Below are 26,198 nucleotides of genomic sequence, written 5' to 3' on the forward strand. Positions count from 1 at the left end.
GGTGCAGGAAGCAGCACCAATGTAGTCGTCAATGTACTGAAGAAAAAGTTGGGGAGCAGTACCAGAATAGGTTTGAAGCACAGACGCTTTACCTCCTTCCCAAGGTACACAAGCCTGACTGTCCCAGTAGACCCATAGTTTCTGCCTGCTCCTGCCCCACTGAACTTGTATCTGCCTACCTGGACTCCATTTTGTCACCCATAGTTCAGTCCCTCCCCACCTACATCCGGGATACATCCCATGCCCTCTACCTCTTCAATAACTTCTAGTTCCCCGGTCCCAACTGCTTCATTTTCACTATGGATGTCCAATCCCTATACACCTTCATTCCCCATCAAGAAGGCCTCAAAGCCCTCTGCTACTTTCTGGATAATAGACCTCACCACTACCCTCTTCCAGTTAGTGGAACTGGTTCTCACACTCAATAACTTCTCTTTTGGCTCTTCCACTTTCTGCAGAAGTGTCAAGGTCAGAAACAACTTGGCCACACACATCGATCTGCTTGGATCCATACTCCATAGACGGTCACAGTTTCCGATATTAGCTGCTTAGCCAACAGTAATATTTGTTACTTAGTCTCTTTTGTTATCCAGCTGGGTGTAAACTGCAGTGGATTCTGCACATTGAACTTTCAATTCTACATAACTGCCCAATGTAGTTGTTTATCAAGCTATAAACAGATTTTGGTTTTAGCAATTGGTTCTAAATTGTATACACTGCAGCAATCACTGGTACATAAATCATAATGACAGAAGAAGGAGAAACTGTAGACAAACAATGTCCAGTGCTGAAAAGAATTTAAACAATGGTTCTATTTCTCAGAGGCAGTAACCCATCTTAACCTCATAAGGATATGTTTGAAACCTATTCTTTTCCTTTTGGTATCATGGTTAGATCAGAATAAATTAGTCTGTCTTTGTGAGCAATGTACATAGGCATATTACTTTTCTCTCTGTCATGGCACATGATCAGCCTTTTGTCATGCTTCTCTCATCTTTATTGTCCATGGAGGAGGGAAACCTCAATTTTACACTTCAATTTTTACAAAGTTTCATACGCAGTGAAAATATGACTTTTTAAATGGAAGACAATGAAGTTTGTATCTTGATGTGGGTACTGCTGCTGCAACACAGTAGTTCTGTGGAGGCAGATGTTGGTAAGATCTCAGACAAAGTTCGGAATCAGATGGGACCATGGTGCGACTATTGTCTTGAGTTGCATATATTTTAATGCAAGAAGTACCGTAGGAAAGGCGGATGAGCTCAGGGCGTGGATCAACACCTGGCATTATGACATCATAGCCATGAGTGAGACCTGGTTGCAGGAGGGGTAGGACTGGTAGCTCAGTATTCTGGGATTCTGTTGTTTTAGACATGACAGAGCAGGAGAGATTAAAGAAGGACAGGTGACATTCCCAGTCAGGGAAAATGTCACGGCAGTGCTCCGTCAGGACAGACTGGAGAACTCAACTAGTGAGGCGTTATGGGTGGAACTGAGAAATAAGAAAGGTATGATCATGTTAGTGGGGCTATATTACTGACCACCCAACAGTCCTAGGGATTTAGAGGATCAAATTTGTAAAGAGATCACAGACTGTTGTAAGAAACACAAGGCTCTTATAGTAGGTGATTTTAACTTTCCACATACTGACTGGGAATCCCATACTAGGACTACATAGGAAAGAGTTTGTCAAATGTGTCAGGAAAGTTTCCTTCATCAGTACATAGAAGTCCCAATGAGAGAGTGTGTGATACTGGATCTGCTATTAGGGTATGAGATGGCAGGTGACAGAAGTTTGTGTAGGGGAACATTTTGCATCTAGTGACACAATGCCCTTAGTTTCAAAGTAAATATGCAAAAAAAGATATGTCTGGTCTATGGGTTGAGATTCTAAATTGGAGAAAGGTCGATTTTGATGGTACCGGAAATGATCTGGCAAGTCCGGATTGGGAAAGGCTGTTTTCTGGCAAAGGTGTATTTGGAAAGTGGTAGGGGACCTTCAAAGATGAAATCTTGAGAGTACAAAGCTTGTGTGTGCCTGTTAGAATAAAAGGTAAAGAGAACAAATATAGAACACTTGGTTTTTAAGAGATATTAAGGCCTTGGTTAAGATAAAAATTGAAGTGTATGGCATGTACAAGCAAGTAGGAACAAATAAGGTACTTGTAAGAACTGCGAGAGAACACTTAAGAAAGAAATCAAGAAGGCTAAAAGAAGGCATGAAGGTGCTCTATCACACAATGTGAAGGAGAATCCTTAAGGATTCTACAAGTATGCAAAAGGATTGCAAGGGACAAAATTGGTCCTTTAGATGACCAGAATGGTAATCCATGTGTGGAGCCAAAACAGATGGGGGAGATCTTAAATACATTCTTTACACCTGTATTTACTCGAGAGACAGATACAGGAGTCTATAGAAGTGAGGCAAAGCAGTATCAACTTCAAAGACCCTATACAGATTATAGAGGAGGAGGTGTTTGCTGTCTTGGGGCAAATCAAGGTGGATAAATCTCCAGAGCCTGACAAGGTCTTCCCTCTAACCCTACAGTAGGCAAGTGAAAAAATTGCCAGTGCCCAAGCAGAGATACGCAAATCATCCTTAGCGACAGGAGAGGTACCAGAGTATTGGAGGATAACAAATGTTGTTCCACTGTTTAAAAAAAGGCTCTAAGCATAAACCAGGAAAGTATAGGCCAGTGAATCTGACATCATTTGTGGGAAAGTTATTGGAAAGTATTTCTAAGGGACCAGATATATAAGTATTTGGGTAGTCATGGACTGATTAAGAAGAATCAGCATAGCTTCGTGCATGGTAGGTCATGTCTAACTAATCTTTTGGTGTTTTTCAAAGAGGTTACCAGGAAAGTGGATGAAGGAAGCACAGTGTATGTTGTTTACATGGATTTTAGTAAGGCATTTGACAAGGTCATGCATGGGAGGCTGGTCAAGAGGGTTCAGCCACTCGGCATTCAGGATGAGGTAGTAAATTGGATTAGACATTGGCTTTGTGGGGGAAGCCAGAGAGTGGTAGTAGACAGTTGCCTCTCTGTCTGGAGGCCTGTGACTAGTGGTGTGCTACAGGGATCAGTGCTGGGTCCTTTGTTGTTTGTCATCCATCAGTGATCTGGATGATAATGTGTTTAAATGGATCAGCAAATTTGCAGATGACACCAAGATTGAGGGTGTAGTGGACAGCGAGGAAGGCCATCATGGCTTGCAGAGGGATCTACATCAGCTGGAAAAATGGGCTGAAAAATGGCAGATGGAACTTAGATTATATTAGATTATGAGGACACTCAGTCCTCGTTTATTGTCATTTAGAAATGCATGCATTAAAATATGATACACATTCTTTCAGAACGATATCACAAGAAAACACAGGACAAACCAAGACTAAAACTGGCAAAACCACATAATTATAACATATAGTTACAACAGTGCAAAGCAATACCATAATTTGATAAAGAGCAGACCATGGGCACGGTAAAAAAAAGTTTCAAAGTCCCGATAGCCTCAACATCTCATGCAGGCGGCAGAAGGGAGGAACTCTCCCTGCCATGAACCTCTAAGCGCCACCAACTTGCCGATGCAGCACCATTGGAAGCACTTGACCGCAGCGGACGCTGAGTCCATCCGAAAACTTTGAGCCTCCGACCAGCCCTTCCGACACAGCCTCTCCGAGCACCATCCTCTGCCGAGCGCTTCGACCCTGCCCCAGCCGCCAAGCAACAAGCAAAGCCGAGGACTTGGGTCCTTCTCCGGAGATTCTGGACCATACAGTAGCAGCAAAGCAGGCATTTCAGAAGTTTCACCAGATGTTCCTCCGTGCTCTCATGTCCATCTCCATCAAATCAGAATTGTGCACGGCACCCTACTTGACAAATAATAGACATCACCATCAGAGTGGCTGCTGCGAGCTGCGTCACGCTGCCATCTTCTCCTCCCGCCGACATAATGCAGACGTGTGGGAATTTCCCAGTTATAGGTTGACTCATTATAGAGCCTAATGGCAGAAGGTAAGAATGACCTCATAAAGTGATCTTTGGGGCACCATATGAGGTTATTAATAAAAATGCTCCTTTGTGGTATGCAGAGGGTGAGAAACATTGTCCAGAATTGCCAGGATTTCCCATAGGGTCCTTTGTTCTACCATAGCCTCTAGTTGACCCCCTTCTGTTCAACTGTTTGAGGTAGCTTATTTTTTATTCTTTCTTACTTCTCTTGTAATATTTATATATTTGTGTATCTGTGCACTTGCAATATAAGTTCCTTTGGGATCAATAAAGTATCCATCTACCTATCTATAATTTTGTATACCTCTACCAAATCTCCTCTCAACCTTCTACATTCCAAAGAATACAGTCCTAACTTGTTCAATCTTTGCTTATATAACCCAGGTCTTCCAGACCTGGCAACATGCTTGTAATTTTTTTCTGCACTCATTCAACCTTGTTTCCATTCCTGTCGGGTAAAACGGGGTACATGCAAGCAGGCTTTTTCCACTGAGGGTAGTTGGGACTACAACCAGAGGTCATGGCTTAAGGGTGAAAGGTGAGAAGTTTAAGGAGGACATGAGGGGAAACTTCTTCACTCAGAGGGTCGTGAGAGTGTGGGGTGAGCTGCCAGCATAAGTGGTGCATGCAAGCTCAATTTCAGCATTTAAGAGAATTTTGGATCGGGACATGGAGGGATATAGGGCTGGTGCAAGTCGATGGGAGTAGGCAGTTTAAATGGTTCAGCACGGACTAGGTGGTCTGCAGGGCCTGTTTCTGTGCTGTACTTCTTTCTGACTATGACTCCCAGTAGGAACACCAGTAAGCCTTGTGAGTCTGCTCTGTCACTCAATGAGAACCAGCTTAACTGATTGTAACCTCAGGATCACATTTCTGCTGACCTTTCACCTCAAAATCCTTTCTATCTCTGCCTTAAAAATCTTTAAAGAATTTGTTCCATTGTTCTTTAAGGAAGAGAATTCTAACTGGTCACAGCCTTTTTTGTTTTTATTCATTTATTTAGTTAGTGATACAGTGGCCATTCGAGCCACAGAAACCAGGCAACCCCACTACCCCAGTTTAACTCTGATCTAATCATGGGACAATTTACAATGACCGGATAACCTACCCGGTATGTCATTGGACAGTGGGAGGAAACTGGACAATCAGGAAAGACCCACGCAGTCACAGGGAGAACGTACAGACACTCCTTACAGAAGTGCAGCAGAATTGAACCCTAAACTCCAACACCCTGTGCTGTAATATTGCCGTGCTAACCATGATGTTACCATGGCGCACAATTTTTTTTTCCTCCCACATTCATGTCACACTTGCAGTGTTCTGACACAACAGGCTGGACCAGAAGCCAAATAAGAATGTGGTCTGGGAAAAGAGTTACATGGAGGCCTGACAAGGAAAGACAAATTTGCACCCAAATTGACCTCAGGAATTCCAACTGTGCTTGACCACTAGGGTATTTGGAAGTATAATTACTATTTCAAAGATACTGGAGAGCCATATGTTATTGTACAAGAGTACATAAGGCAGTTTTTTGTCACGTCTCTGCAGCAGATCTACTAGTGTCTGTACAGCACAGAAAAAGGACCTTCGCCTCACTTAGTCCATGCTCATCTGGTCCCACTGATCTACACCCAGACCATATCTTTCCAAACCCCTCCCATCCATGTACCTATCCAAACTTCTTATAAGTGTTACAATTGAACTCACGTCTATCATTTCCGCTAGCAGCTCATTTCACACCACCCTCTAAGTGAATAAGTTCCCCCTCAGATATCCCTTAAACATTTCACCTTTCACCCTTAATCCACAACCTCTATTTCTGGTCTTACCCAACCTCAATGGAAAAAGCCTGCTTGCATCTACCCTATCTACAAACGTTTGTATACCCCTCATAATTTTGTATACCTCTATCAAATCTCCTCTCAATCTCCTAGGTTCCAAAGAATACAGTCCAAACCTTTTCAACATCCCCTCCACTTCCACCTGGTCAAGATCTCTCAGTTTGAACAACTAATTTCAGTGAACCCTTTTAACTCTTCCCCAACCTGTTTTTCCTGATTAGAGGGCTATGGGGAAGTCTAGTAATTTCTAAGGTAGGGACATGTTCGGCACAACTTTGTGGGCCGAAGGACCTGTATTGTGCTGTAGGTTTTCTATGTTTCTATGTAATCCTCCACTTCTTTGAGCATTTGGAATATTGTGTGTGATGTACAGGTGACAATAGGTATCAGGCATGTAGCTGAGATTTTTCTGTGGATTATCTGAGATAGAGAACCCCAAAGACGCACCAGGTGGGGATTACAAAAGAAAGGTGGTTTATAATTCTTAATGAGGTGATTGCAAAGTCACACATCTGATTTGATATTTGGCTAATTAACAGCGTGTTTCTGGTGGCAGGTTAATATGTTTTTCACAAACATCAAGATCTACAAAAGAAGACTGAGTCACAGCGAAAACTGATATCAGTTACAAGAAAAAGAGATTGTTGAGTTTTTATGTGTGGGCCATAAACATTGCTGAAGGAAAACACATGGAACATTTTGCATCAGTCAATCTGATAATTTGATTAGTTATACTTAATGTCATATTTCAGTCTTGATTATTTCAATAGGTCTATAGGTACATTTAATGTCAGAGAAATGTATACAATACACATCTTGAAATTCTTTTTCTTCACAAACATCCATAAAAACAGAGGAGTGCCCCAAAGAATGAATGGCAGTTAAGTGTTTGAACCCCAAAGACACCCCCAGCTCCCCCCTCCCACGCACAGGCAGCAGCAAAGCAACGACCCCCCACCGAGCATTCAAGCGTGCAGCAAAGCATCAATAAAGACATAGACTACTCAAAGACTACTCGTTCACTTGGTAATTCCACATACCACAGGCTCTCTCTCTCTCTCCCTAATAAGAGGAAAAGAGGTGTCCCCATTTCACAGAGAGAGGGGAGACATAACAAAACAATTTGCTGATTTACGGTGTTAAAAGTCTGTTATGTCAGTTTTTCCGAGCTCTGTGCCCAAAGAACTCGAGTCTCGGGGAACACAGTCAGCAGCCAGCTCACTGCTTTTGACCTTCTCATGATACATCAGGCAGTGGAATTGACTTCGAATCCACCTGCCTCCAGAGCCACAAAAATCCGGCACCCTGAAGGCGCGTTAGTTTTACAGGTCGCATCCTTGGCATATCAAAAAGCGACCGGTCGTGAGGCCCTGAGATCCAGTCCCATTCCCGCAAAGAACCAAAGTCAGAGTGTAACTCCAGGTCAGGTTCTTCAAAAGAACCCTGAAAAGGAAAAAAAAGTGATACTAAAGATAGAAATTGAGCTTTTTCCGAAGATGCAAGAAAAGGAGTCGCCATTAAGCACCATCATCTTAAGCTCCACCCTCCATCACCTTTCTAAGATTTGTTTGTAAGATCCCGTTATCTTTCAGGGTCCTAAGGTTGTCATAGCCAAGGTGGTAGTGGGGATGGGGATGGGGATAAGCTCCCACTACCTATAAAGTGCCCCAAATGGTGTGGATCTCTAACAGCCTCTAACAACCAAGTCCAACTTGGCCTTCACATGTGGCTTAACTACTAGGCCCGGCAGAACCGTTTATACTGACAAGAGAAATGGCAAAGGCAGACCACTGGCGCCTCAAAACCAGTTGCTTCAGGCAGGTGGGGCTCGTCAGCCTCAGACGGCAGCCCGCCTAAGAGGAGGAAAACTCTGATTTTAAACCTGTGCTGCCCTGCAGTCATAACCACCCACGGGAAAGGCTTCAGGAGTAAACCCAAAGGAAGAAATCTGCAGCCGGGGTCTCTAAGGCAGTTTGACATTGTTCGCAGCTTCACACTGGCAGCCTCTGCGACGACACTGGTGCCAAGCTGTATCGGCACTTGCCCTTCCCTTGGACTACATCGGTGATGTGGAGAGGGGGAATCCACTGCATGGGCAACAGCTGGTTCTTCAAATCTTCCCGCCCAGGCTTGCGCCCTGGAAAGAACACAGTCCATCAGAGGCGCAAACCCATGATCCCTAGGGATTGACGGCTGCCTACTACTAATATCCTTCAATAAGTGAATGATCTATGGATCAGTGTCCTGTAAAACAGGCCAAGGCCTACGCAATCCTGCGCTTACCACTCTCCACACCCATGCCACTGTTAGGGTGATTGATAAATTCGCGGCCTAAGGTAGAAGGAGATGAGTTATTAAGTTCAAACATTCTGCATTTTCACTCAAAGAGTTGAACTGCATGCGCATGTAACAAGAGCTGTATAACTCATCTCCTTCTACCTTAGGTCACAAACTTATCAATCAACCCCTGCTGTAGACCACCTGGAGGTCCAAGACGCTCTCGTTACATGCATGTGCATTCAACTCTTTCAGTGATAGTGCAGAAAGTTTGAAGTTAATAACTCAACTCCTTCTATCTTAGGCCATGAACTTATCAATCACCCCTGCCATGGGCACTTTCTGGAGGTCCAAGATCTGTATGCTCCATGACTGCTGGACTAAGTGTGTAAATGTAGGAGGAGACTATGTTGAGAAATAAATGTGCTAGGTTTTCTAAAATTGACTCCTTCTACCTTAGGCCATGAACTTATCAATCACCCCTCGTACTTACAGACACACCTACAATATATAATCTTAAAGCTACATCTATATTTACATACCCACACCTACCCCTAAATCCTTTCACCTGTACCAACATCTCAACACACTGACACTGACACATACAGTTTCTATCTCTTTCACATATGTAGAGACACACACACACAAACACACAATGGTAGATGAACTACATCAGTTTTCTTTTCCAAATAAATACATATGCTTCCACGTTCTTTCATTCGTCTGCGTATAATTATACCACGTGTGTGTGTGTGAGTGTGTGTGTGTGTGTGTGTGTGAGAGAGTGTGTGTGTGTGTGTGTGTGTGTGTGTGTGTGTGTGTGTGAAAGTGTGTGTGTGTGTGTGTGTGAGACTGTGTGTGTGTGTGTGTGTGTGTGTGTGTGTGTGTGTGAAAGTGTGTGTGTGTGTGTGTGTGTGTGTGTGTGTGTGTGTGAGAGTGTGTGTGTGTGTCTGTGTGTGTGTGCGTGAACATGCCAGGTTCTGTCGGGTGTGAAATGCACAGATATAAAGGAATTTTATTCAAAAAAGATAGAAACATAAATCAAAACTTCATTAAATGCTGCAGAGACTGAGCATACCTTATCAGATATTATTCTAACCTTGCTACACAAACAAACTAAAGGCTATGAATTGAACTTTATGATGAAATAGGGAGACTTTGTCTTGAATATTACATGCCACTGTGCACCTCTTATTCATGGAGCAATACTATTGAAGTCGCTCTCTTTCCATTTATTCATTGGCTGGATAAGAAAAGTATCAGGTGTTGGTAGCCAACAGATAGATAGATAGGATCGCAGGACTACTTTGTACAGCTGTTATGGTATTCTGTGTCAACGGAAGTTACAGGAACAAGGAGAGCATTGAACCCTCCTATAGAGCTGCTGGGCAAAAACAAGAGAATCAGGTTCTGCTTCCACCAGCTGTTAAGACACCACTTGATCTGTTCAACATTGAGAGGTTAACCCCAGAAGAAAATTACCTGAGACAGCACGTTCTAAGTGTAACCATGCAGTATTAATATCTGAAAACATCCAAAGAATAATTTTATTTTCTACTCTGAATATTTCAGATTCAAGATAGTTTAATGTCATTTCCAGTACATAAGTGTAAAGGAGAATGAAATAATTGTTACTCTGCATCCAAAGCAGTGCAAACAACACAATAAGATAAAAAAACACAACAGTAAAAAAACGCAATAAATATGAGGGTACATAAGATAGCTTATATACATAGATTGATTGAATGTCCATAAAATGACAATAGGCACAGGAGTGTCTCTACATGTAGTGGTGGTGAAGGTGTGGAGGGTGGGTTATACAATTTGAAAATATTAATCAATATTTTAATTTGGATATTTAATAGCATGACGAATAAATTAAATCAAATGATATTCCGTATCAGTTTTAATTAAGGTAAATAGCTGCAAGAAAAAACATATATGTTTGGAGACATACTGAATTGTTGGAACTTTAGATTAATTGGGAACAGTCAATTATGTGGGCATATGTTTTTAAATTCAGTCAAAAACCAAATGTAATCTGAAATCGAGGAATTCATGCAAGTTGCTCAGAGTGCATGATTTTCATTTCAGATTCTCCAGATACCATATACGACACCAGACATAAGCTATGACCACAGGATATAGGAGCAGAATTCAGCTATTTGGCCCATCAAGTCTGCTCTGTCATTTCATCATGGCTGATCCAATTTTCCTCTCAGTCCCAGTCTCCTGCATTCTCCCCATATCCCTTCATGCCCTGATCAATCAAGAATCTATCAACCTCTGCCTTAAATATACATAAAGACTTGACCTTCACAGCTGCCTCTGGCAAATAATTCCACAGATTCATCATTCTCAGCTAAAGAAATTCCTCCTTATCTCCATTCTAAAAGGACGCCCCTTTATTCTGAGGCTGTGTTTACTGGTCTTAGACTCTCCCACCATCGGAATCATCCTCTCCACATCCACTCTATCAAGATTTTTCACCATTTGATAGATTTCAATGAGGTCACCCCTCATTCTTCTGAATTCCAGTGAATAGACAGCCAGAGCCATCAAATACTCTTCATACAACAAGCTATTCAATCCTGGAATCATTTTTGTGAACATCCTTTGTACCTCTCCAGTTTCAGCACATCATTTCTATGATAAGGGGCCCAAAACTGCTCACAATACTCCAAGTGAGGTCTCACCAGTGCTTTATAAAGTCTCAACAGCACATCTTTGCTTTTATATTCTAGTCCTCTTGAAATGAATGCTAACATCACATTGGCCTTCCTTGCCACAGACTCAGCCTGCAAATTAACCTTAAGGGAATCCTGCATAAAGATTCCCAAGTCCTTTTGTGCCTCAGATTTTTGTATTTTCTCTCCATTTAAGAAACATTCAAACTTTTCATTTCTTCTATCAAAGTGCATGACCATACATTTCCTAACACTGTATTCCATCTGCAACTTCTTTGCCCATTCTCCTAAACTAAGTCCTTCTGGAGCCTCTCTACTTCCTCAAAATATATGCCCCTCCACCTATCTTCAATAATGCCAACAATTCCATCAGCCAAGTTATTGACATATAACTTAAAAACAGCGGTCCCAGCATCAACCCCTGTGGAACACCACTAGTCACCAGCAGCCACCAAGAAAAGGCTCCTTTTATTCCCAATCTTTGCCTCCTGCCAACCAGCTACTGCTCTATCCATTCGAGAATCTTTCCTGTAGTATACCACGGGCTCATAGCTTGTTAAGCAGCCTCATGTGTGGCACCCTGTCAAAGGACTTCTCAAATTACAAGTACACGACATCATCTAATTCTCTTTTACCTGTACTGCTTGTTACTTCTTCAAAGAATTCCAACAGATTTTCAGGTAAGACTTTTCCTTGAGGAAACCATGCCGACTATGGCCTGTTTTATTGTGTGCCTCCAAGTACTCCAAAACCACATCCTTAACAATCAATTCCAACATCTTCCCAACCACTGAGGTCAGACTAACTGACCTATAATTTCCTTTCTCTGCCTCTCTCCCTTCTTAAAGAGTTAAGTGACATTTCCAATTTTCTAGTCTTCCAGAGCCATTTCAGAATCTAGTGATTCTTGAAAGACATTACTAATGCCCCCACAATCTCTTCAGCCACCACTTTCAGGACACTGGGGTGTACACCATCTGTTCCTGGTGATTTATCTACCTTCAGACCTTTCAGTTTCCCAAGAACCTGCTCTCTAGTCATGGTAACTTCACTCACTTTCTGACTCCTGACACCTGGAACTTTCACCAGGCTGCCGGTGTCTTCCACGGTATAGACTGATGCAAAATACTTATTCAGTTCATCCGCAATGTCCTTGTCCCCCATCACGACTGCATATTGCAAGAAGCTTTTGGATTCCCCTTTAATATTATTGGCTAGCTCTCTTTGGTATTCCATGTTTTCCTTCTTAATGACTTCTTTAAAAACGCAAACACGAGGAAATTTGCAGATGCTGGAAATTCAAGCAACACACACAAAAAACGCTGATGAATGCAGCAGGCCAGGCAGCATCTATAGGAAGAGGTACAGTCGATGTATTGGGCCGAGACCCTTCGTCAGGACTAACTGAAAGAAGAGATAGTAACTGTACCTCTTCCTATAGATGCTGCCTGGCCTGCTGTGTTCACCAGCATTTTTTGTGTGTGTTGTTTCATGACTGTGGGCGCATGGCCAAGTGGTTAAGGCATTGGACTAGCGACTTGAAGGTCGTGAGTTTGAGCCCCCGCTGAGGGAATGTGTTGTGTCCTTGAGCAAGTCACTTAATCACACATTGCTCTGCGATGACACTGGTGCCAAGCTGTATGGGTCCTAATGCCCTTCCCTTGGACAACATCGGTGTCATGGAGAGGGGAGACTTGCAGCATGGGCAACTGCTGGTCTTCCATACAACCTTGCCCAGGCCTGAGCCCTGGAGAGTGAAGACTTTCCAGGCGCAGATCCATGGTCTCGCAAGACTAACGGATGTCTTTAATGTTTAATGACTTCTCCAGTTATCTTCTGGTGGAATTTAAAACTTCCTCTAACTTCCTATTAATTTTTGCTCTATTATATGCCTTCTCTTTAACTTTTCTGTTGGCTTTGACTTCCCTTGTTAGCCATGATAGTGTCATCTTGCCTCTAAAACACTTCTTTCTCTCTGGAATATATATATATCCTTGCCTTCCAAATTGCTACGTGTGGCAATAACTAATATCCAGCTGAACTCTACCTCAATAATTTCCACCTTTGAATGTATGGACTGTGTTATTGCAGATGACCCATTATTAGCAGGCAGAAGCCTGCATTTAGAAACATAGAAATACAGAAAACCTACAGCGCAGTACAGGCCCTTTGGTCCACAAAGTTGTGCTGAACATGTACCTACTTTAGAAATTACCTAGGGTTACGCTTAGCCCTCTATTTTTCTGAGCTCCATGTAGCTGTCCAGGAGTCTCTTAAAAGACCCTATTGTATCTGCCTCCACCACAGTTGCCAGCAGCCCATTCCACACACTCACCAATCTCTGCATAAAAAAACTTACCTCCGACATCTCCTCTGTACCTGCTTCCAAGCACCTTAAAACTGTGCCCTCCCATGCTAGCCATTACACCTCTCTCAGGTCACCTCTCATCCTCTGTCGCTCCAAGGAAAAAAGGCCGAGTTCACTCAACCTATTCTCATAAGGCATGCTCCCCAATCCAGGCAACATCCTTGTAAATCTCCTCTGCACCCTTTCTATGGTTTCCACATCCTTCTTGTAGTGAGGCGACCAGAACTGAGCACAGTACTCCAAGTGGGGCCTGACCAGGGTCCTATATAGCTGTAACATTACCTCTTGGCTCCTGAACTCAATGCTATGGTTGATGAAGGCCAATACACCGTATGCCTTCTTAACCACACAGTCAACCTGCGTAGCAGCTTTGAGTGTCCTCTGGACTAGGACCCAAAGATCCCTCTGATCCTCCACACTGCCAAGAGTCTTACCATTAATACTATATTCTGCCATCATATTTGATCGACCAAAATGAGCCACCTCACACTTATCTGGCTTGAACTCCATCTGCCACTTCTAAGCCCAGTTTTGCATCCTATCGATGTCCCGCTGTAAACTCTGACAGCCCTCCACACTATCCACAACACCCCCAACCTTTGTGTCATCAGCAAATTTACTAACTCATCCCTCCACTTCCTCATCCAGGTCATTTATAAGAATCACAAAGAGTAAGGGTCCCAGAACAGATCCCTGAGGCACAACACTGGTCATCGACCTCCATGCAGAATATGACCCATCTACAACCACTCTTTGCCTTCTGCGGGCAAGCCAGTTCTGGATCCACAAAGCAATGTCCCCTTGGATCCCATGCCTCCTTACTTTCTCAATAAGCCATGCATGGGATACCTTGTCAAATGCCTTGCTGAAATCCACATACACTACATCTACTGCTCTACCTTCATCAATGTGTTTAGTCACATCCTCAAAAAATTCAATCAGGCTCATAAGGCACGACCTGCCTTTGACAAAGCCATGCTGACTATTCCTAATCATATTATGCCTCTCCAAATATTCATAAATCCTGCCTCTCAAGATCTTCTCCATCAGCTTACCAACCACTGACGTAATACTCACTGGTCTATAATTTCCTGGGCTATCCCTACTCCCTTTCTTGAATAAAAGAACAACATTCATAACCCTCCAATCCTCAGCAACCTCTCCTGTCCCCACTGATGATTCAAAGATCATCACCAGAGGCTCAGCAATCTCCCTCGCCTCCCACAGTAGCCTAGGGTTCATCTCATCCAGTCCTGGTGACTTACCAGCACATCCTCTTTCTTAATATCTACATATTTGAAATATTGGATATTATTTCTAAGGAAAGGAGTGCTGATCCTGGAGAGGATCCAGAGGAGGTTCACACGAATGATCCTGGTATGAATAACTTAACATATGAGGAGCATTTAATGGCTCTGAGACTGTATTCGATATACTTCAAAAGAATGATGGGGGATCTTACTGAATACAGAAAGACCTGGATGGAGTGACATGGGGAGTATACTTCTATTTGAAAGACAGGGTCTAGGGTCTGGGGGCACAGCCTCAGATAAAAGGCTGACTTTTTAGAACTGAGATGAGGATGAATTTCTTCAGCTAAAGAGTGATGAATTTTTAGAATTTGCTGCCAAGGAGGGTTGTGTAGATCAAGTCATTAAGTGTATTTAAGGCAGAGATTAATAGGTTCTTGAATGGTAAGGGGTTTAAGAGTTACAGAAGTTAGGCAGATGAATGGGATTGAGAAAAAATCAGTAATGGTCAGATCTCTCAGTGGGAGAGCATTTTGGAGATAGTGATCATAACTCTATCACCTTTACAATAGCATTGGATATCGATTGGCATCTCCCTAGAGCAAGGGGTTTAGATGGGGTAGAGTTTGTTAGGTGTGTTTAGGAAGGTTTCTTGACACAATATGTAGATAAGCCTACAAGAGGAGAGGCTGTACTTGATCTGGTATTGGGAACTGAACCTGGTCAGGTGTCAGATCTCTCAGTGGCAGAGCATTTTGGAGATAGTAATCATAATTCTATCTCCTTTAAAATAGCATTGGAGACAGATAGGAACAGACAAGTTAGAAAAGCATTTAATTGGAGTAAGAGGAATTATGAGGCTATCAGGCAGGAAATTGGAAGCATAAATTGGAAACAGATGTTCTCAGGGAAACGTATGGAAGAAATGTGGCAAATGTTCGGGGGATACTTGTGTGGAGTTCTGCATAGGTACGTTCCAAGGAGACAGGGAAGTTATAGTAGGGTACAGGAAGCGTGGTGTACAAAGGCTGTAATAAATCTAGTCAAGAAGAAAAGAACAGCTTACAAAAGGTTCAGAGAGCTAGGTAATGTTCAAGATCCAGAAGATTATATGGCTAATAGGAAGGAGCTTAAGAAGGAAATTAGGAGAGCCAGAAGGGGCCATGAGAAGGCCTTGGCGGGCAGGATTAATGAAAACCCCAAGGCGTTCTACAAGTATGTGAAGAGCAAGAGGATAAGACGTGAAAGAATAGGACCTATCAAGTGTGACAGTGGGAAGGTATATATGGAACCGAAGGAAATAGCAGAGGTACTTAATGAGTACTTTGCTTCAGTATTCACTATGGAAAAGGATCTTGGTGATTGTAGTGCTGACTTGCAGCAGACTGAAAAGCTTGAGCATGTAGCTATTAAGAAAGAGGATGTGCTGGATCTTTTGGAAAGCATCAAGTTGGATAAGTCACCAGGACCGGATGAGATGTACCCCAGGCTAGTGTAGGAGACGAGGGAGGAGATTGCTGAGTCCCTGGTGATGATCTTTGCATCATCAATGGGGACGGGAGAGGTTCCGGAGGATCGGAGGGTTGTGGATGTTGTTCCTTTACTCAGGAACAGGAGTAGAGATAGCCCAGAAAATTACAGACCAGTGAGTCTTACCTCAGTGGTTGGTAAGTTGATGGAGAAGATCCTGAGAGGCAGGATTTATGAACATTTGGAGAGGCATAATATAATTAGGAATAGTCAGCATAGCTTTTCAAGGGCATTTCATGCCATATGAGTCTGATTGAATTTTTTGAGGATGTGACTAAACACATTGATGAAGGAAGAGCAGTAGATGTAGTGTACATGGATTTCAGCAAGGCATTTGATAAGGTACCCCATGCAAGGCTTATTGAGAAAGTAAGGAGGCATGGGATCCAAGGGGACATTGCTTTGTGAATCCAGAACTGGCTTGCCCACAGAAGGCAAAGAGTGGTTGTAGATGGATCATATTCTGCATGGAGGTCGGTCACCTGTAGAGTGCCTCAGGGATCTGTTCTGGGACCCCTACTCTTCATGATTTTTATAAATGACCTGGTTGAGGAAGTGGAGGGATGGGTTAGCAAATTTACTGATGACACAAAGGTTGGAGGTGTTGTGGATAGTGTGGAGGGCTGTCAGAGGTTACAGCAGGACATTGATAGGATGCAAAACTGTGTTGAGAAGGGGCAGATGGAGTTCAACCCAGATAAGTGTGAAGTGGTTCATTTTGGTCGGTCAAATATGACGGCAGAATATAGCATTAATGGTAAGACTCTTGGCAGTGTGGAGGATCAGAGGAATCTTGGGGTCCCAGTCCATAGGACAGTCAAAACAGCTGCGCTGGTTGACTCTGTGGTTAAGAAGGCATACGGTGTACTGGCCTTTATCAACCGTAGCATTGAATTTAGGAGCTGAGAGGTAATGTTGCAGCTATATAAGACCCTGGTCAGGCCCCACTTGGAGTACTGTGCTCATTTCTGGTCGCCTCACTACAGGAAGGATGTGGAAGCCACAGAAAGGGTGCAGAGGAGATTTACAGGATGTTTCCTGTATTGGGGAGCATGCCTTATGAAAACAGGTTGAGTGAACTTGGCCTTTTCTCCTTGGAGCGATGGAGGATGAGAGGTGACTTGATAGAGGTGTATAAGTTGATGAGAGGCATTGATCGTGTGGATAGTCAGAGGCTTTTTCCCTGGACTGAGATGGTTGCCACAAGAGGACACAGGTTTAAGGTGCTGGGGAGTAGGTACAGAGAAGATGTCAAGAGTAATTGCTTTACCCAGAGAGTGGTGAGTGCATGGAATGGGCTGCTGGGAACGGTGGTGGAAGCGGGTACGATAGGGTTTTTTAAGAGACTTTTGGATCGGTACACGGAGCTTCGAAAAATAGAGGGCTATAGGTAAGCCTAGTAATTTCTAAGGTAGGGACATGTTCGGCCCAACTTTGTGGGCCGAAGAGCCTGTATTGTGCTGTAGGTTTACTATGTTTCTATGTTTTTCTATGAATGGCAGAGCAGACATAATGGGCAGAATGCCCAAATTCTGCTCCTATATTTGAAGGTCTCATGGTCTTACCAGTTTCAATGCTACAGAAAGGTGGTCAGCCTCTGCTACAAGACAGACTGAGGTAGATCTCCTTCAAGCTGAGCACCGTTCCAGCATATCAACCTCATGCTCCTCAAGCAAATCTCACCCAGTACTCTCAAGCTTAGAATCATAGAACACTACTGCACAGAAACTGAGCCATCTAGTCCATGCCAAAATGTTAATCTGCCTAGTCTCAGCGACCTGCAGCAGGACCATAGCCCTCCATATCGCTCCCAACCACATACCTATCCAAATGTATCTAAACTGTTGAAATCGAATCCAGATCCAACATTTCTACTGGCAGCTTGTTCCGCACTCTTCACTGAGTGAAGATGTTTCCCCTCATGTTTCCCTTGAACTTCTCACATTTCACTCTTAACCCATAACATCTAGTTGTAGTCCCACCCAACCTCAGTAGAAAAGGCTTGCTTACACTTATTCTATTATCCTATCTCTACCCCTTAATTTTTCAACGAATAAAATCTTAACCTTTTCAACCTTTCCCTGTAACTCAGGTCCTCAACTCCTGGCAACATCCTTGTAAATTTTCTCTACGCTCTTTCAATCTTATTGATAGCTTTCCTGCAGGTAGGTGACCAAAATTGCACACAATACTCCAAATTTGTCCTCACCAAAGTCTTATACATCTTCAACATAACATCCCAGCTCCTGTATAGGGTATATTGATTTTTGAAGGCCAATGTGCCAAAACCCTCCCTTTAAGCTTGTGATCACCAATTCAACTCCAGCCCATCCATCAGCCCTTACTACTGACCACTCCAGAGGCCATCCATCACATCATCAACTGCATGTCACACCTCAGTACCTCCCACTGATACTTTCCCAACACCTATCAAGCAGGCTTGAATCCTTTCCAGTCTACTGCCCTCCAATCAAATCTGATGCCTTCCTCTGTGACCACCAAGACCCCACCTTGGCATTGCCCTAGACCTCCCGACTGTGTTGGTCAGTAGCACGTCATGCCTTGAGCCTTGTGAGTAGTAAAATTTCACAACAAAGTCTAAGTCAAGTTTATTGTTATATGCATAATACATGTAAGCACAGGTGCAATGAAAAACTTGAGGCCTGAATCTGTCTAAGAAGGTTCTCAGTCATCCAGGTCATTGTATATCAAGCAGCAGTAAATAAAGGCAACTGGACCTGCTGTGATGTCCTGAACACCTTCCATGGAACATCACCCAGTTATTGGTTCGGGTATGTGGATGACACCTGGGTCCAGATCAAAATCCATGACGTTCAACCTTCGCAGAATACATGAATCCAGTGGGTAATAACATCAAATTTACATGAGAAGACATTGAGAAGAATAGAGTGGCCTTTTTAGACTGGGCAGTGCTTATCAAAGAAAATGGACATCTAGATATTGAAGTATATAGGAAACCAATCCACACACGTGGGCACGTGGCCATGCGGTTAAGCCATTGGATTAGCGACCTGAAGGTCGTGAGTTCGAGCCCCAGCCGAGGGAACGTGTTGTGTCCTTGAGCAAGGTACTTAATCACACATTGCCATCACACATTGCTCTGCGACGACACTGGTGCCAAGCTGTATCGGCCCTAGTGCCCTTCCCTTGGACAACATCGGCGGCGTGGAGAGGGGAGACTTGCAGCATGGGCAACTGTCAGTCTTCCATACAACCTTGCCCAGGCCTGCGCCCTGGAGAGTGAAGACTTTCCAGGCGCAGATCCATGGTCTCGCAAGACTAACGGATGCCTTTATTTATTAATCCACACAGATCAGTATCTACAGTTTGACCGTCATCACCCATTAGAACATGTTGGGGGTTATCACCGCGCCGAGAATGTGCCACCAACATTAAAGACAAGGAGTGCAATTATTTGAGAGAAGTCTTGAAAGCGTATGACTACCCTGACTGGGCCTTCATCAAGACAGCAACAAAAAACAGCAGGCCATCAGCCCAACAGACAGGGGGAAGGATCAAGGCTAACAGAAAACGATAGTCATCCCAAGTGTAGCTGGCGTTTCAGAGAAACTCAGAGGATTTGCAACCAACACCAAATCCCTGTGTTTTTCAAAGCTACAAATATACTCAGACAGAAACCCGTCCGCCCCAAGGATCCTACGTGCAAACATAATATTGTATATGCTAGCCAATGCAATGAGAACTGCACTGATCTGTATATCATAGACACACAGAAAACCCACAGCACAATACAAGCCCTTCGGCCCACAAAGTTGTGCTGAACATGTCCCTACCTTAGAAATCGCTAGGCTTACCTGTAGCCCTCTATTTTTCTAAGCTCCATGTACCTATCCAAAATTCTCTTAAAAGACCCTGTCGTATCCGCCTCCATCACTGTTGTCAGCAGCCCATTCCACGCACTCACCACCCTCTGAGTAAAAAATTTACCCCTGAAATCTCCTCTTTACCTACTCCCCAGCAACTTAAAACTGTGTCCTCTAGTGGCAACTATATCAGCCCTGGGAAAAAGCCTCTGACTATCCACACGATCAATGCCTCTCATCATCTTATACAACTCTATCAGGTCACCTCTCATCCTCCATCGCTCCAAGGAGAAAAGGCCGAGTTCACTCAACTTGTTCTCATAAGGCATGCTCCCCAATCCAGGTAACATTCTTGTAAGTCTCCTCTGCACCCTTTCTATGGCTTCCACATCCTTCCTGCAGTGAGGCGACCAGAACTGAGCACAGTGCTCCAAGTGGGGTCTGACCAGGGTCCTATATAGCTGCGACATTACCTCTCAGCTCCTAAATTCAATTCCACAATTGATGAAGGTCAATACACCGTACGCTGCCTTAACCACAGAGTCAACCTGCGCAGCTGCTTTGAGCGTCCTATGGACTCAGACCCCAGGATCCCTCTGATCCTCCACACTGCCAAAAGTCTTACCATTAATAATATATTCTGCAATCATATTTGACCTACTAAATTGAACCACTTCACACTTGTCTGGGTTGAACTCCATATGCCACTTCTCAGCCCAGTTTTGCATCCTATCAATGTCCCACTGTAACCTCTGACAGCCCTCCACGCTAGCCACAATAGTGCCAACCTTTGTGTCATCAGCAAACTTACTAACCCATCCCTCCACTTCCTCATCCAGGTCATTTATAAAAATCACGGCGAGTAAGTGTCCCAGAACAAATCCCTGAGGCACACCACTGGTCACCGACCTCCATGCAGAATATGACCCGTCTACAACCACTCTTTGCCTTCTGTGGGCAAGCCAGTTCTGGATCCACAAAGCAATGTCTCCTTGGATCCCATGCCTCCTTACTTTCTCAATAAGCCTTGCATGGGGTACCTTATCAAATGCCTTGCTGAAATCCATATACACTACATCTACTGCTCTTCCTTCATCAATGTGTTTAGTCACATCCTCAAAAAATTCAATCATGCTCGTAAGGCACGACCTGTCTTTGACAAAGCCATGCTGACTACTCCTAATCATATTATGCCTCTCCAAATATTCATTAATCTTGCATCTCAGGATCTTCTCCATCAACGTACCACCCACTGAGGTAAGACTCACTAGCCTATAATTTCCTGGGCTATCTCTACTCCCTTTCTTGAATAAAGAAACAACATCTGCAACCCTCTAATCCTCCAGAACCTCTCCTGTCCCCATTGATGCTGCAAAGATCATTGCCAGAGGCTCAGCAATCTCCTCCCTCACCTCCCACAGTAGCCTGGGGTACATCTCATGCAGTCCTGGTGACATATCCAACTTGATGCTTTCCAAAAGCTCCAGCACATCCTCTTTCTTAATAGCTACATGCTCAAGCTTTTCAGTCTGCTGCAAGTCAGCACTACAATCACCAAGATCCTTTTCCATAGTGAATACTGAAGTAAAGTATTCATTAAGTACCTCTGCTATTTCCTTCGGTTCCATATATACCTTCCCACTGTCACACTTGATAGGTCCTATTCTTTCACGTCTTATCCTCTTGCTCTTCACATACTTGTAGAATGCCTTGGGGTTTTCCTTAATCCTGCCCGTCAAGGCCTTCTCATGGCCCCTTCTGGCTCTCCTAATTTCATTCTTAAGCTCCTTCCTATTAGCCTTACAGTAATCTTCTAGATCTGTAACATTACCTAGCTCTCTGAACCTTTTGTAATCTTTTCTTTTCTTCTTGACTAGATTTATTACAGCCTTTGTACACCATAGTTCCTGTATCCTACCATAACTTCCCTGTCTCATTGAAACGTACCTATGCAGAACTCCACACGTATCCCCCTGAACATTTCCACATTTCTTCTGTACTTTTCCCTGAAAACATTTGTTTCCAATTTAAGCTTCCAATTTCCTGCCTGATAGCCTCATAATTCCCCTTACTCCAATTAAATGCTTTTCTAACTTGTCTGTTCTTATCTTTCTCCAATGCTATTGTAAAGGAGATAGAATTATGATTACTATCTCCAAAATGCTCTCCCATTGAGAGATCTGACACCTGACCAGGTTCATTTCCCAATACCAAATCAAGTACAGTCTCTCCACTTGTAGGCTTATCTACATATTGTGTCAAGAAACCTTCCTGAACACACCTAACAAACTCCACCCCATCTAAACCCCTTGCTCTAGGGAAATGCCAATCGATATTTGGTAAATTAAAATCTCCCATCATGACAACTCTGTCATTATTACACCCTTCCAGGATCTGTTTCCCTATCTGCTCCTCGATATCCCTGTTACTATTGGGCAGCCTATAAAAAACACCCAGTAAAGTTATTGACCCCTTCTTGTACCCAACCTCCACCGACAGAGACTCCATAGACAATCCCTCCATGGCGTCCACCTTTTCTGCAGCCATGACACTATCTCTGATCATCAGTGCCACACCCCCATCTCTTTTGCCTCCCTCCCTGTCCTTTCTGAAACATCTAAAACCCAGCACTTGAAGTAACCATTCCTGCCCCTGAGCCATCCAAGTCTCTGTAATGGCCACAACATCTTATCTCCAAGTACTGATGCACGCTCTAAGCTCATCTGCTTTGTTCACAACACTCCTTGCATTAAAATAGACATATCTCAAGCCTTTGGTCTGAATGCGTCCCTTCTCTATCACCTGCCTATCCTCCCTCACACACTGTCTCCAAGCTTTGTCTATTTGTGAGCCAACCACCTCTACCCCAGTCTCTTCAGTTCGGTTCCTACCCCCCCAACAATTCTAGTTTAAACTCTCTCCAGTAGCCTTAGCAAACCTCCCTGCCAGGATATTGGTCCCCCTGGGATTCAAGTGCAACCTGTCCTTTTTGTTTAGGTCACACCTGCCCCAAAAGAGGCCCCAATGATCCAGAAACCTGAATCCCTGCCCCCTGCTCCAATCCCTCAGGCACGCCAAGACAAAACAACCACTTCACAAACCGATGGTCCAACATAGGAGGGATAACATCTCAGGTCAAGACTCGGCTGCATATCTACACCTAAGTGACAAGGGACACTCCTTTGTTGATAACAATGTGCACATTTTGGACAGGGAGGACAGGTGGTTTGAAAGAAGGCATCTTTGTCAAACTGGAAAACCCATCCCTGAACAGAGGGGGTGGGGTACAACACCACCTATCAGCTACTTACAATGCAGTCCTAACATCTCTACCCCAGCGTCTCCACAATAGTTCACACCTCCATTCAGGAAAAGATAGGACTAGTGACCCTCTTAATACCTCTGCAACTCAACGACCTTCATGTGATTGCTAGACCTTTTAAGTAACTCAGAGTTTATAAGCCAGAAAACTACCCACCATGAACCCGAACTGAAGAAGCCTCTCGGACAAGTGGCGAAACGTCTTCTAGACAACACAGCAAATCCAGTTGGCTTGATTTACTACTGATTGATATTGAGGCCTGAATGTTAATCAAATATACTGGTAGTCCCGTTCCAATTGGTGGCACTGTGAATGGTGACTTACAATCTCATTGAGTGATGGAATTCCTTGAATGTGCTATCATCTCTCAAATCTGTCTCTTTCCATACTTCAACTACTCTAATTTTGATTCCAGCTCACCGCAGCATCCAAACAGCCATTATCAATGTTACAGGTGTTATTCTATATAACTGAGCGTGGTAAACTTCCTCTTCTCATCTTCCTCCATCCAGTGACATTATCCTTCTCATGTACTGGGCTGGAAGTACCATTGTCTGATTCTATTTCTTTCTTTTAAGCCAGGGAACCACCTGCAATAGGCCTAATCTCTTGCTGTAGACTCCTAAATTCCTCAAAGATCCAGTCTTAGTCTCTTCCTATTTTTCATCTGCACTCTTCCTCTTGGCAAAAATAATCCAAAAATATATTGGCCTAAGTTCTATTAACCCCTGCAGAGGTGCCTGAAGACTATTCATTATTAGAATCAAGGAAAAGCATACAACCGGGGGTTCACAGAAGTAATAACAGGATATGGCTTGGCAACACTGAGTGATAGATTCACGTTGACCATGAAGTTTGCTGATTACTGGGATTTTTTATAGCCACCTTCAGAGGGCAGATAGTGCGATGAAATGAACTATCAGTTTATGTCTTAGAGATAAACTTGGGCCAGCCTAGCATCAGGTATTCATATCTCGCATTCACATTCTGGCCCAGGCACACATCTGTGGAGTGTTGGAATCTAGGTTCTTGGATCACTGTACAAGTATCAAAGCCCCATTCTGTGGATTTTGATAGTGTAAATCTACCTGAACTGAGATTCAATTCAACAAATACATTCCCCAAAATAGATCAATTTAATCACCAGACCTTAACTGTTCCAACCTTTCTTGTTTTCTCCATTTCATTCTGAGCTAATCATAAATTTTCTAATAAGCTTATTTTAATTTTTCCAGATGGAACCACATTTTCTTATCTTAACCTGCAGTATATCGGAGAAAATCAAAGATGCAATCTCCTTGAGACTTTTTTTAATATTCCATGTAGTCACTCCTGGAGGGAGTTGGACAGACACCAGCATCAGACAAAAACATACTGTCACTTGATAATGAAAAATATATTTTCAAAACATCAGTGAAGAAACATGGAATTTGCTGGCAGAATGAGTGGCTCATTTCAGAGTGATTGAATAGCTTATGTTGTGAATGTAAATGTTTATCCAATGTCATGAGGAATTTAGCTCTTCAGTTCTAATAAACTTGTCTATCAGTAAAGCAGCCCCCAAACTGGTTGGCAGCCCTCCTAGGAGGCTTTTGCATGGATCACTGACAAATGCCTGTCTGTATTCCCTTTGACAGGAGGTACACTAGCCATACAATCACATGAGAGCTCTGTCCTGTTTGTTCCCAAGGGTGCAGTGCAGACAAGAATCAAAACACTTGCAGCCACCAGATCTGAGTATTTGGAAACTCTAAAGCCTAAACTCAATCAGACAAGTGTGAAGACAGCATCTGAGCCGTTGTGCATTTGTGCCACTGTTCAAATGTGAATGGATGTGGTTGTTCGCGTAGAAGTATGTCCTGTGTTCTGGAGTAGTTCATATAAAGCTCCTATTGGTACTGGTAGCTGGCTCTGACTAGCCAGTACTGTAGGGCCATTGTATGTCCAGTATTCTATCATCACTTGCACAAGGAAGCAATAAACATCTGTTGCTATTGTAATTTATAAAAAGGGTTCTATTGGGCTGCTTTCTTGAATATCAAAAAAGAGGTTTGAGCAATGTTTTTGTTTTGGTGATCAGGAACAAAGAAGGCTGGAATAGAGGACAGACACATGCGAGTCAGCCAAGTGCCTCATTCAAAGTTCCAGCAGCACTATTTACTCAGCTTTTACATAAAGGAGTTACTAAACATCTAGTTTATATGTCCAATTTGCTGATTCTTCCCCTCTGTATACCACAAGCAATTTGCTGATTGCTTTTTGAATCTTTTTTGAGGTGCAGTAGGGAGGCTCCATTTGCTTTCTTTTGATAGCTCATAGTCTGGAACTTTCTGTGCTCTTTTACAAGATCAGAAGCATGTGGAAATCAAAACTGCTGAGAGATGGGAGTGTTTTTGGTGTGCTAAAATGCTGCATGTAAAGACAATATAAAAAAGGAATCGCTTATATATGTGTGGCATTGCATTCTTCAACATGAGATAAATTATTGGGAATTGCAATGACTGTTACTATGCAAAAAAGAGGGTTCCCTTGCTGTGCACAGTAGGATCTCACAAATTACAACCAGATGAATGATCAATTATATTTTCTTTAGGTGACGTCTGAGGGACAAAGATTGGCTAAGATTCCAGAAAAAATGCTGTCCTCTACTTCCGATAGGCACTGAGGGAACTGCTCAAGTGAAATGGACCAACAGAACTCAAGTTTAATGTCTCATTTGTAGAGTTCACATCTGGCAATACATCATTGGACACCTGGATATTTAATAAATTGCCTGACATCGGCTAAGATGTTTATAGAGTAGGGAATCTCCTGTCTCCACTCTCTAAATATTTCATTTCTAGCTTTTACTGAGAGACCTCTGTGCATTTTTTTAAGCTGGCAGGACAAAATTCTGTCATAAACAGGCCAGTTCAAAGAACCAAGTAAAGCTTGGTGCAAAAGCTCCGTGCTTCTGTCTGGGCCAAACTGCAATGATTGGCCTTGGACCCAACTTTCCTCTACCATTGTGTTGTGTCATTCATCCCATGCTAATATGTTTTTTTAAAATTTTAATCAGTATGGAG

The sequence above is a fragment of the Mobula birostris genome, chromosome X, assembly GCF_030028105.1.
Source record: "Mobula birostris isolate sMobBir1 chromosome X, sMobBir1.hap1, whole genome shotgun sequence".
In the NCBI taxonomy this organism is placed as follows: Eukaryota; Metazoa; Chordata; class Chondrichthyes; order Myliobatiformes; family Myliobatidae; genus Mobula; species Mobula birostris.